Source organism: Xiphophorus hellerii, chromosome 12 (assembly GCF_003331165.1).
Source record: "Xiphophorus hellerii strain 12219 chromosome 12, Xiphophorus_hellerii-4.1, whole genome shotgun sequence".
Lineage (NCBI taxonomy): Eukaryota > Metazoa > Chordata > Actinopteri > Cyprinodontiformes > Poeciliidae > Xiphophorus > Xiphophorus hellerii.
Window position 1 is genome coordinate 31,857,335 of NC_045683.1, and position 13,559 is coordinate 31,870,893.

The window sequence follows — 13,559 nt, forward strand, 5'->3', positions numbered from 1 at the left end:
TTTTATGAGATAAAAAACACAAAGTACAGCAGAATTCTGAATTAAAATAAAAATGTTTTTTTCTTTTCATTTTTTTATACAAAAAAATAATAATAAAAAGTGTGATTCAAATTTGATTTGTTCAGAGATCTATTTGTCTCGTTCTTTTTACTCAGACTCACTCAGGCTTTTCTTCCTGCCATCCCACAACTTTTCCACGTAGTTCTGGAGACCGGAGAAGAACCCAGCAGGTTCTGTTGAAGCAGCAATTAGAGGGTTTTCCTCATTCATCCTGCCATTAAACTATCATCCAGCAGTTCCATAGTAAAATATATAATAGATATACTGTAGATATAAATTATATCCTAATTACTATGATATAATTTGACAACATTTCCCACATGTTAAAAGGATTTTAATTTCCCTAAAAATGACATTAACTTTGTCTTTTTGTTCTGAAGCTGAGTTTGACGTTGAACTGTCAGCTGATCAGCGCCTGGACACACTCACTCTCTGAGACCATTAAGCTTTTCTGTAAAATATATTTTACTGCTATTTCTGTTATTGTTTGCAAATGCTTAACGTGAGTACACTCACCCTGTGCTACAATGAAAATGTACTGAGGAATCTGTCTTTTTTCTAAATTAAAATCTTAAATAATTCAGATCCAATCATCCCTAGGTGATAACCCCCAGTCTGTCATGGCAGATGGCTGCGTGTACTGAGCCCAGTTCTGGTTCTGTTGGATGTTTCTTTCTGTTACTACATACATGGTGGGTATGAGGGATTGCTGTAAAGTCAACGACACAACATAAGCAGTTGTCACTACATTCTCATCCAGGAGCAGTGAATGCTGCAGGTCGATGACTGGATGCAGTCTGCTGGGTTTCCTTACATAGAAACGTTTTAATCTACTATTAGTAATCAATTGAACATACTGTTCTGTTTGATAACTAGGATGAATTTGAATGTATGTGTGATTGATTTGTTTTTTGTTTATTTTGTTGCAAAGTTCCTCAGGAGGACATCTGTTGTGAATTGGCGCTATAGAAATAAACTGAATTGAATATTCCTAAACAAAGATGAAGCCAAAACCGTACGTTTGTGCAGAACTAAGTACAAACTGAAAAAATGCATAAAGCCCTGAAGTTTAAAGGAGGCATCGCTCCTGACGGTGTCAGACTGTCCATACAATTGAAGTCAGTCCCAAACGAGATGAAGATGTTTCAGAAGGTGAAGTCCAAGCCCTCCACCCAGCTCAGTTTGGTGTTGGCCGTCTGTATCTACGTCAGTCATGTCAAGGCCAGAACTGGCTGTGCAGCCTGGTCTAAACGCTCCCTTGTCTGCCGGCTCCTGGCTCGTGTTAACAGAGCGCGCATGGTCCAGCACGCTCCAGAAGCGTGCCTTCACCAGGTGTGGTCCTCCTCCGGCCCCCAGCTCCCCCATCTCTCTCTCATCTCGCTCCCCTTGACCCTGACAAGCTGCGACCTAGATGCTGATAAAGGGACAGCAGCCGCCATTCCTGACCCGTCGCCAACTGACACACTTCCAGGAGGGCCATAACCTTGTTCCTCCACATTTCTGCAGGGCCTCCACTACAGCTCCCCACCCCTCCACACGCACTTCTTCCAATCAGCACCGGCCTGCAAATATGGGTCTGTTCTACGTTTCAACTCATTCGAGGCCTCAGACCTGAAAGAACTCATCCAACCTGGTCATGGTGATATTCGAGGGCTCCAGCCAACTGTCTACGTTTAATTAGACATTTTCTTTTGCAAAAGAAAATGTTTGGGTGAAATTTGGGTGAAATATATTCAATACAACTCAAACTTCTCCCTTTTTTTCAGTTTTAAACATAACATTGGTTATAACCAACACTTTCATTATAGTGTCATGGGACCACAGGACGTCGCTCGTGGACGCAAAGTGTAATCTGGGATTTTATGTTGCTATTGAAGTTATGGCTTCGTCCTCTCTGAGTGGCTTCAACTGTCAATATTCTGACATTTAGTAAGATGTAGTAATGTTGGCAATCTGAACTGGAAGAGTTTAGTCTGATTATATCTCAGTGAGGGAAATGCTTGTGTTTTTTCATGTACTGTACGTAAATATCTTAATGGCTCCTGGTGAATCGTCCTTTTGTCAATTCCCTTATTTTGAAGCCCCCTTCATATTTTCATGCACTACATGTGAACATACCATTTCAAAATTATGTTTTTATCAATGCACGTCAGTTTTTTCCTCCTGAATGTTTGGTATTGTGTAGTTGAGTTTATTTTTGCTGGTCGGTGCCATTCACAATAAAATGACAGGCAAGGGGCAGACAGAGACGGAGGGGGAATCAGAATCAGAATTTCTTTGTCATTGTGCAAGAAAGCACAACAGAATTTAAAAAACAGCAACTCTCAAAGCAGGTGCACATAAATAAATAATAATAAATAAGTATATTTCAATAAATATATATAAAAAAGCAGCTTCTCCATATCTCCCTGCGGGAGATTTTAACCATCGGTGTCAGCGAGAAGCAAAAAAGTTTCTGGACTAAGTCTGGTGGAATGTTGTGCAGGTGTAAAAGGTCCTCCATTAAGCCCTGCTCAGTTTGTAATCCAATGTGGAAAAGATCTTGTCGGCTGTAAGTGACCCCAAACATATTAATAAAAACAATAAAACCATAAACACACAGGCGACGAGAGGAGATCCGAGCCTCTGAGTCTGAGCACGCCGTCATGGAAACACACACCTAGGTCAAAACATATCTTATGCCACAGAGCAATGTTAAGGAATGATAAAATAACACCAAAAAATGTACACACAGTATCACATTCCTGTTATTTTGTCCTTTTGATGAGTGTTGTTCCCTTCTCAAACACTGCAGATGTTTGAGAAGTCCTTTAATCTCCATAGCAACCATTCTGGGATGCCTAAACGCTTGATGTAGCAGAGCGCTGCCTTTTCCACACAGATCCTCCTCAGAGCTTCAGCTTCCAAGTTTCCACCTCACAGAGCAGCCGTCCCCAGCTACTCCCCTAATTAGATCCTTCAGACTAGCCAGTAGCAATCAGCAAACACCTGGTGGAATTGCTCATCAGCTGAGCTCATTATAGGAGCTACTTCTCAGAGCAAAAACGTTGTTAAAGGGTTAACAGAGGAGCCATGTTGCAATGACTTCCTGAAGGCGGAGTTTCAGAAAGAGCAGGAGTTTTTAAAGAGACAGAGGCCCAATTTCATGGAGTTAAATTATGAAGTCAAATTTTTTTTGACATTATATTTCATACATACAGCATTTCTATAACAACTGAAATAAAAATAGATACTTGATTGTGCTCTAAAATTGCATTGTAAAATACATAACACTGCCCCTTTAAGATATTGCCATAAACTTGTTTGAACTGCGATCTCTGTGGAAATCGCTGTTGCTATGGTAACAGTTGCTCCTGTATTCCTCCTCACAGGAATTTAACTCCACCACGACGTGAGAAACTTTTCAGTCTCTTTTTGTTTGCGTTACATTAAAAATCATTTAATAGGCAGAAATAAAACATTCATGGTGGCTTCATTGCAGCGACATGCTGCCTTCTGTCTGAAAGGGAAACATGCACCGACTTATACATTCTGAATCCCTGCATCATGTCTTGGAATGAACTCGGTGAGAACATAATTATTCAGGTGGCGTCTGAACCAACACCTCCGAGAGGTTAAGGGAACACATCAGCTCAGTGTGCTTTAATTGAGTTCACATTTTGTCGCTCTGTTGGGAAACTAAATGCAATCAGGGCAGCTTTTCACTTCCCGTTGTTTTGCTCGGCCTTTAGTCAGATATCTGCAGGTTTGTGAAGGCCTCTTTCATGACAGCTAATTATCAGCCAGCCCACTGCGGCCTTGAAACTGAATGTGACTCTGGCATAAATCTACACTTGAACATCTGGTGTCCACATAAGCTTATCCAGCACCACGCAGCTAAAAAGTAAAACAAATAAATGAAACATGCTAAACACAAATAGCGATTATACATGCTAATATGTGTTGAGCAGAGAAGAATTAACAAGGCCACTGAGGTTTGGTTTTTATTTCCAATTTCACCTCAGAAATGTTAGCGAAACTTTCTCCAGGTCAAGGGTCACCTGGGGGGGGGGGGTTGGACAGTCTTTGGCCCCTCGGTTTCACACACTGTAAACACACTTATAGAAAAGTTCTGACAGGACTGAGTTTGGGTTGTCAGTCTTTTTCCCCCCATTACTAACATCCTCTTATCACTGAGCCGAAGCATTGGTGCAGATTAACTGAAAGCACCTTTGGGTCTGTCGGCTCCTGGCAAAGAAATGAGCAGTTTTACTTAAAACTTGAATTAGTGAGCAGCAGTTTATGAAATGACCTTCATTTGAAAGAAGGAAAACTTGCTGCAACTCAATTTCAACACTCATGGTTCAGATACATTTGGTATCTGAACCATATGTCGGTCACCAGGACAACTTTTACATTAAATCAAGTTTCATAGAATTAAACTCCAAATCCAGAAAATGAATCTTATGGGATTTTAATCTGAGTGTATCATTCATTAAGTAAATTAGGTAACGACAAGAATAGATAGTTTCCCTTTAGAGCGGGGTGAGCAACTCCAGGCCTCGAGAGCCGGAGTCCTGCAACCTTTAGATTTGTTCTTGCTTCAACACACCTGAGTCAAATAATGAGGTCATTAGTACGACTCTGGAGAACTCGACTGCACTGAGGAGGTGATTCAGCTGTTTGATTGAAGCTTGTTGAACCCGGCAGACATCTAAGAGTTGCAGGACACCGACCCTCAAGGACCTGGATTGCCCAGCCCTGCTCTTAGAGACTTTGTTTTGAACTTGAGGGTGTAGAAAGGATCTGGGGTTCCTGTTCCCTGGAGTCGACCATCCTTCCCTCTACGTCTCACTAGGTCCAGAAGGTCTGGACTCTGGCTGTTGAGAAACAATTGTTTCCTGGAGGCGTGGAGTCTGCTGAGGTTTTAAATTTTACCCAATCGCTAACGTTTGTCTGTGATGTATGTAATGCACCAGTTTGACGCTAAGCAGCTTACCAGAAGTTGCCTGTGCTTTACACAACCATCCTCCACTGCGAAGAGAGAAGAGCTTGTTAATGTTAATATAATATTTGGAAGCGTGTCCAACACAGACTGAACGGCTTCAGTCACTTCCTCGGCTGCCATTGTCAAAACTACAAGACTGTAATTCTAAGACACTGCAGAAACTTCTCCCTCTGTACTCTGATTGGCCCAGTTGAAGTCCTACCAGACAAATCCATTTCAGTGGGAGAAAGTCCAGATGGAGCACTGAAGGGAAATGAAAACTGAGCAGAATTGTGTAAGAATTCCAGGTTAATTTGTCACAATTAATTTCTGCAGCTGACCTGGGACAGTCTGACCACCACTCTGACAGAGTGGGGATTTGAACCGGCAACCCACCGGCTACATGACAAGCTTCTACCGCTGTCAATCAGGACATCATTTGACTGTGTATGTAGAAGAGTAGGAAGAAGAAAACACAATGAACATGTAGAAGGTGTTCTGCTCAGAGAATAAAACTGAACTTATTCAAAATGTCATGTGTGAGTCAACATGAAGACCATTCTGGAAGATAATCAGAGGATGGAAGAGACTTTTTTGGTTTAGATCAAAGCAGATTGATGTGCTAGAATCTGTGGCAAGACTTTGATGCTGACAGATCCTCCACATCCAGTCTGAGTTTCTGCTAGAGCACAAAGAAGATGGACAAAGATGTCGGTCTTCAAAAGTGCAAAGTTTGTAGCTGGTACTTTGTGCAATAAGCAGTTCTACACGGTGTTGACTGAATAGAGCTGCACACCAGTGTTTTCTGATTTTAATTAGTAAAAAATAAACACATGACTGACAGAGCAGCTTATCTCACACACAGAACAGTTACTTGTTAAGATGAAACAAAACACAGATGGACTTTCTTCACTTACTAGGTGACTTCTGAAATGGCATCAGGGTAAGAAAGACTGAGGGCAAGTATAGATCACACACATTCTGGTTATTATTTGTGAAAAGTCATCTATCCTTTCCCAAACGTCCTGCTTATGCATCACTTTGTGTTGGTCTCTAATATTAAATCCTGATAAAATACAAAGGTGAATGCATTTGCAACACAGAGTGTATACAATAACGGCAAACTACTGTCAGATCAAATTTTAAAAACAGTCTAGTTTGCTGCAGTAACCACATTTTCGAGTCTAATGGTTCAAAATGGAATGAAAAAGTTTCCTCCTGTCACTTCATTAGGAAATAGTTATGATTAACATCTTTGAAGGGAAAGATTTAGGCTCATTACATTTTACCAAGCAACGCTTCCCATTGACCAACAGGGGGCATGTGCCCATCAAAGCTCATCCACAGCAGTGATTTATGACCCTCTTCAAGGAATCCACCATTCAGTGCAAGTCTAGTACATGTTAGCCTTGAGTAGTTCTGAAAGGCAGGGTGCTACAGGGATCAGAGGAACACGTTTTTTTTTTTTTTTTGTATGACCTTGGTGGATGACTCCGAGGAAAACCCCCTGCCAAGCTTGCTTTCTCTCAATGCTATTGTGGTCATTCTCATTAATTTCCCTTTTCCAAGTGCTTTTTGTAGTTGTGCCCTGGCTTTGTCAAGGACAAACGTGAGGACACTGAACATTTGGATGGTTAGAGCAAAATCTCTGTATCCTGCTTCAGTTACAGAGAGATGAAGTGACGCATTACTCTGTTATGGTGCGCGCTGGCTGTGAACTACTGAGCACAGCTGGATTAGCCACATATAAAGGTTGAAGTTGAAATTGTGACACTGATGGTTTATGATTGTAAAACCATAAAACAGTGTTTGGTTGTAATAAGTAGCTTCACTTGTTGCTGTCAGTGTGATTTTTTAATAAAACTGAACATGTTCAGTATCTGGCCTGTCCTGCCACGATTCATTTATTTTTTTTGGCCTGCCAGTGTTTTTAACTTGGAGTAACAAGCTACCTCATGGGGACTTTTAGCCATCATGTTCACTCATACAGAATTCAACACACTGTGTTCTGATCAGGCTGCTTCGCCAGATTACAAGTGACGTTTTAAAAAAATCAAACTGATCAAATATGACAAATTTCATTCAGTTCACGTTTCTGTATTAAAAATGTTTTGTTGTTGGTCTGATATAACATTTTAATCTTAGATGTTATTTTTGTTATTGACTGTAAGCAGCAAATCCTCTAAATTAACAGTAATAAAGGCTTGGAAACATTAGTCTGAGAAGAATTAATAATGTGTTTCACTTTAGTTCCTGAAATAAAACAACTTTGTTCTGATCCATTCAACTGGTGGAATGGGTCAGAATATACTATATCAGAAATAAATTTGAAAGCTCTCTTCCTTATCAGTGCTCTCAGCTATGTGGGATTGAGGAGGGAATCAATATGAAGCTGCAGTATGGTTTCATTATATGGACATCATAGACCACAAGTCATTGAACTAAGAACACCTCCAAGAAGCAATTATTTCTCAACAGCCAGAGCCCAAAACCCTCACATAGCGTAGGACAAGGAGCTGGTTTTCACCAGGCTAACACAGGACACAAATGAACTAAAAATGCTGCTTAGCAGAATACAAACTTCAAATGATCCAACTATCCATCCATCCATCCATCCATCCATCCATCCATCCATCCATCATAAATATCCTGCTCAAGTTTCCAGATGCACAAGTCAGCCAAAAATTGAACTCAAAGTAAAATATTGTTTTACTAAAAGGTCGTTGTTGTCGTTCAAAGGGTGGGACCGCTAGCCCTCCCTTAGAGAGCAAATCCATGTTCAAACTACATTACTGCTATTATTTCTGTAAACTTTTTTCTGTTCCCATGCTTGACGTTCCATTCATAGCTGTTTCATTAGCGTTTTGGGGGTTTACCTGCTTCAGATCTGTTTGACACATTTACTCAGTTCACTCTCCAGTTCTTTGATATGCAGAGAAGTTCTCAACTGACTAAGTGACTGTGAGGTGCCCAGGCCCTGTGACTTCAAAACAAGTCCAAACTACAAACACCACCATTGTGAGGTGTTTGTGGTGTTTGTAGTTTATTTTGTTTCCAAAGATATTTGTTTTCCCCCCCCAAAAAAGTGAGATAATATAGCCAGCAAAAGTGGCATGTAAATGGTTAAAATTCATAATTGCTTGTTATCTGCTGAATGTAGTAGAAGAAACAGATTCATCAAAAATATTGGAAAAAGTATATTGATACATGACATTTTATTTTGAAAGTGTATTTTCTGTGGCTGGTGAAAACAGGTGGAGCACAAAACGAGATAATCCCCCAAAAAACGTTTGTTCTTTTTTCCTTCTCTGTTGGCAACCAGGAGTTAACAGAGCTCTGCATCCTGACCTTTTCTTTTTTTTTTTTAAGTTTTAAGGCATTCCTTAAGACTTTAAGAACAGCATGTGACTGCAGGAATAATGTTGCAACATTGTTTCCCAATAAGTTAGTAATGCAGGTAGGCTACAGTAAATGTAATAAGTTTCAGAATTATGTCAGAATACAAAAAACACTTGTAAGCAGTCTCATCCTTTCATTTTCTCTAAGAAAACCTTTAGTTTAAAAACTCTGTATGCATCTGACTGAGACACTTTCTGCATCCATCTCAGTGTTTTGTCACACCAGTCGTGTGATATAGTAGGATTTTCACTAAGTTAATTTAATTTGAATTAATTTATTAAACGGAGCATTGAGATATCACAATCATACGATCTCATGGCTGTAAGGATAAGAAACCAAATGCAGACAGATGGAGGCAGAGTGGATAAAATAACTTAAAGATCCAACGACAAGCAAGTGGAGAAATGGGAATCAGCATGGAGAAACTGGTGAACTGACATAAACAGAGGGGAGGAAAATTGAGGTTTTTACTAAGAGAATTGAATTGAATTATTTCTCCTGTCATGGTTCTCCAATTTAGTTTTGAACTCAAAACTAAAGTGGGTCAATTTAGTTTTGAACTCAAAACTAAATTGACCCACTTTAGTTTTGAGAACCCTTCCCAAAAAGAAGCATAGCTCAAGTACATGACATTAAGTATACTCAGGTATAGAAAAGCATATTCCCCCAATTATACACTTAACCTAGCAAGTACGCTTTCTTAGGACTAAATTGGCCCAGTTTAGTTTTTTGAAAATATACTTTGAAGTGTATCTAAATTGTTCTTCTATAGACTATGTGTACTGTAAGTGTACTTGTGTAAACTTCTAGTGTCCTTTTCAGTGTTAGTTAACAAAAGTAGGCTTTGAAGCATCCTGAAAATAATCGTTTAAGTTTGCTGTAAGTTTTCACACTTAAGTACACTTATATGAAATTACATCAGACTTACATAGCACTTTTAAGGACACTCACAGATGCTTTGTATTAAAATCAGTCATTCCCATTCATGCACACATTGACATGCTGACGATAGGAAGGTACTGGATTGTAGCCACTTGCCCAAGGACACAACAACAGAGGTGTGTAGGACAAAGATCAAACCAGCAACCCTCCATTGCAACACAAACTCCTACCACCAATGCCACCATACCCCACTGTAACCCTCAGGTGATGGGTGGTGGTGGTGATGCTCAGGTAGGGAATCTCTTCTCCACGGTGATGGTGGCGAGTTCTGTCTGCTCTGCACTTCCTCAATAAATAACATTGCCTGAGGAATGATATTTAGTGCTAGTTTTGAGTTAATGTTGTGAAACAGATAATTTGATGATCAATCAATTAAATTATTTGTCTTTCAGGCCCTGCTTTCACAAATCAACCTAGAAAATGTAGGAGACATTGTGTTGGGTGCTCACTGCTCACTGAAAAAAGGGCCCCAATTTAAATGATGGCCGCTTGTAATCATGGGCTGGTCCTGAATATCCCCAACCAATATTTTCACCTCCTCTATACTGCCATACCAGGATGCATTCTGCACTGAAACAACCCTTTTTGAAATTATCCAACTTCATCTTTTTTTTAATACAGTTGTTCTGTTTTTATTTCTAGATTAGTTTGTCTATCAATGTTTCTCCCAGCAAAACAATCTCCAGAAACTCTGCAGTACTGGTCCCTTATGAGCAATGATATATTAACTAACCCACAATCTGAAATCTCTCAAGTTATCTTTAAACACGGCAACTCATCTTCCTGTAGCTTTCACCCAGAGTGATTGCACCGCTATCTGCTTTTATCCACAAAGATCCTGCCACTCCAGCAGAAAATCTCTGTGGGTGTGTGTAGAGGGGAGTGCGGGGAATAAACTGCACAAATTATAAATGATGAAGTCAAAACAGCAGCCTGACTGTAGCCCTTCCCCTTTATTTATTGTACAAATATATCTGGGAGACAGAGACAGGGCTTGTCTGATGCAGGTCTGTGCTGAGCAGTAGCCACAGCACACTTGCAAAACAAAATCATGCTGGAGACAAACAGGAGATAGTCTGAAGTCGTCACCCGCCACCCAACCCCTGGGGCAGGGCCGTGCTTTCTGCCCCTGGGCTCCCTAATATTTGTAGGAGCACTTGTAGGCTGATCGAGGACCAAACTGTGACTCTGGGAGGTCAGGGGTGAAACACAGTGATAAATAGGAGCTGTCTTCTGTCCATAGACCCTCTGCTGAGCAAACACTTCACAGGCAGATTATGTGATGTGCTGGGCTTAATGAGCTTTGGACTACACTTGTTTGAACATTTCCACATAGATTACATTAAGCCTTTATAAAGAAACAACACTGGCCAGGCATAACATTATCACCGCCTGCCTAGCATTGTGTTGGTACCTCTTTTTCTGAAACAACAGCCCTGGCCCATCAAGCTATGTACAACGGCCCCTGAAGGAGTGTTGTTTTATCTGGCACCAAGATGTTAGCAACATAGACTTTGAGTTCTGCAGCTTGTGAGGTGAAGCCTTCATGAATCAGACTCATCCCACAGACGCTTGATTGGAAAGATTTGGGGAAACTGGAGGCCAAGTGAACAACTTCAACACATTCTTACCCTCCTCAAACTGTTTCAGAAATGTCTTTGCTTTACACCTGCTGAAAGAGGCCACCACTTTCAGGTGATACTGTTTCCATGAGAGTATGTATATGGTCTCTAATTAGCTTTTTTAACATGTGTCAAGAAACTTCAACATTGATGGTAGGGATCCAATGTTTTCTAGCAGAATATTGCCCAAAGCATCATAACCTTCCCCTGTTTGCCTTCTTCCTACAAAAGATTCTGGAACTATGTGTTTTGCAGGAAAGCATCTGACCAAACATGCAATTTATTGTAAAATGAGATTACCGTAAGTGGACAAGACCACTTTCTTCCATTGCTCTGAGATCGGGTTCTTGTACTTACTGCCCCATTTCTTTATTTTGTTGGCTCTTTCAGTATGGGCGATCTGAGTAGTCCGTAGCTAGTCCACATACCCAGTAAACTGCCCTGACACCTTTCTGGCAGAACCTTCTTCAGCAGTCTGAGCTACAACAGCTCATATGTTGGGTTGATCTTTGTGGTCCCCATGTTTATGAAAGGGCCTGACATTCACGATCCTGTTGGCCCACTGCTCCCTTACTTGGAGTAATTTGGATAGATACTAACCAGTGTATACTGGGACCATGTTCCCACACATATAGCAGTGGAGATACTCTGGATATTATAAGAGTACTCTTAGTATCTCAATGGAGATACTTTCGTTCAGCTTAGTGGTTCTCAAACATTCTGGCTGTTTACCAGAAAACTACTACAACTCATGACTTCATCTTTGACTGCTTGACCTTGAAAAATTATTGTGATCAAGCAAACCAAACAGAGGCATGTTAACAGCAAATTACCTCCCTTCCCACTTTAATTTACTTTTGACACATGTTTTTAAAAAAATCTATTTGAATAATTATGGTCAACATCCTGAAAGAGTAATGATCATTTTCAAAAGTAGTGGAGACCGAGATTGTAAAATTTTTTTCTTCAGCATATCTTACTCATTGAGTTTTGGAGATAGACTTCTCAAACTATTATGCAAAATACCCATGTGTGTTTACTACAAATGGTACTGACTGACAACCCTTTAAGTATATCACAGACTTTGAGTTAATGTCAAAGATACAGACCTCCTCTGTTACAACTTACTCCAGTACTGGGATCGCTATGTTGCAATACAAGCTGAAGTGAGTTGTAACAATAAGTCAAAAAAAAAAAAAAGCAAAAACAGAGGCCACATTGTGGATTCCATTTTACAACAAATGAGAAATAGAACAACCCAGAACAATATCACTGTTTTTGATGTGCCATAACTTTAACTTCCGTTCAACTTATGTGTGTATGCGAGAGAGTACATGAACTAAGTTACAGCATTCATTTGCATATTCAATAAAACATATTGGTCTGATCTGAAACTAAATCAGTGACAAAGGATTTGTTGTCCATGCTGTTATCTGCCATGGATGTGGATCAGTTTTACCAGGATTGTACAGACCTGGCAAAGTGATGATCCTGTTCTGTTATTAGTGAAAATATTTTGGTTCTCAGCTTTAATTACTGGAGTAACTGTGGCCATCTCTATTAAATTACAGTTATAAAGTAACAGATCCTCAGTGGCATGTATCACTTTCTTGACTGATGTCATTTTTGTGAAATTCTTGAAGAGTACAATCATTTTGTGCTGTTAAATACTTAAGGACAGGTTTGTAAATAGGCCTGTCATGTTAAGAAGTTTTGCTGAACGGAATCTATGTAAATCTATCTAAATGCAATTGTCAAAAAATGGGCTAGTTGAGGCCAGTGGACCAGGATGAAGTCTCTTGTCATCCAGTTTTTAGTAGAAAGAGAGAGAAACGAGAAAAATGAGAAATCATGCAAATGGAAATTATTGCGCTTGTTTTAATTTATCAAGTGATTAATGGATTTATTACTTATTGCGACAGGCCTATTTGTAACATTATGTCTACAACCCACCCCACTTCTGTCAGCCATTGTATAGCTAACTGTATTAGCTGTAGTAGCTAACTGTGCTTTGAAATTAGCTGAGGAAAAGTAAATCCTCAGCTTCAAAGCTGAGGATTGAAAAGCTACATTTTCAACTCACAGTCACGTGATTGTAGCTCCAACTGTGTAAGTACCAAACAAAATTTACCTTTGGTCAAAAAATTACTTTCTTATCTTTAAATCACCTTTTTTCTCAATAAAATTGGAACACACAAACCTTCTGCTCTGATATCCACCATACGGTGTTGGGTGGGAGTAGCTAAATATTAAAAGAATCATGTGACTTCTACCTGTCCCCTAAAAGTGGTGGAATGGCATCACAACGCTCCCCATGTTTCAATCATCCCATGTCTCCCTTATTTTGGAGATCAACCCAAGAGATTCTTTACTGCCCTTTGACCCTAGCCATTAGAATCAAATCATCACATCTACTCTGATCAGTTCATCTGGTATCCATCCATTATGTCCAGTCACTTTATAAATACATCTGTTCGCATATTTTATTCAGCTTTGAATAGGTACTATAACAACATCCTCAACAGAATTCTTCAGTGATCCAGCTTGTCTCGCCACTAGGGGGAGCCCCA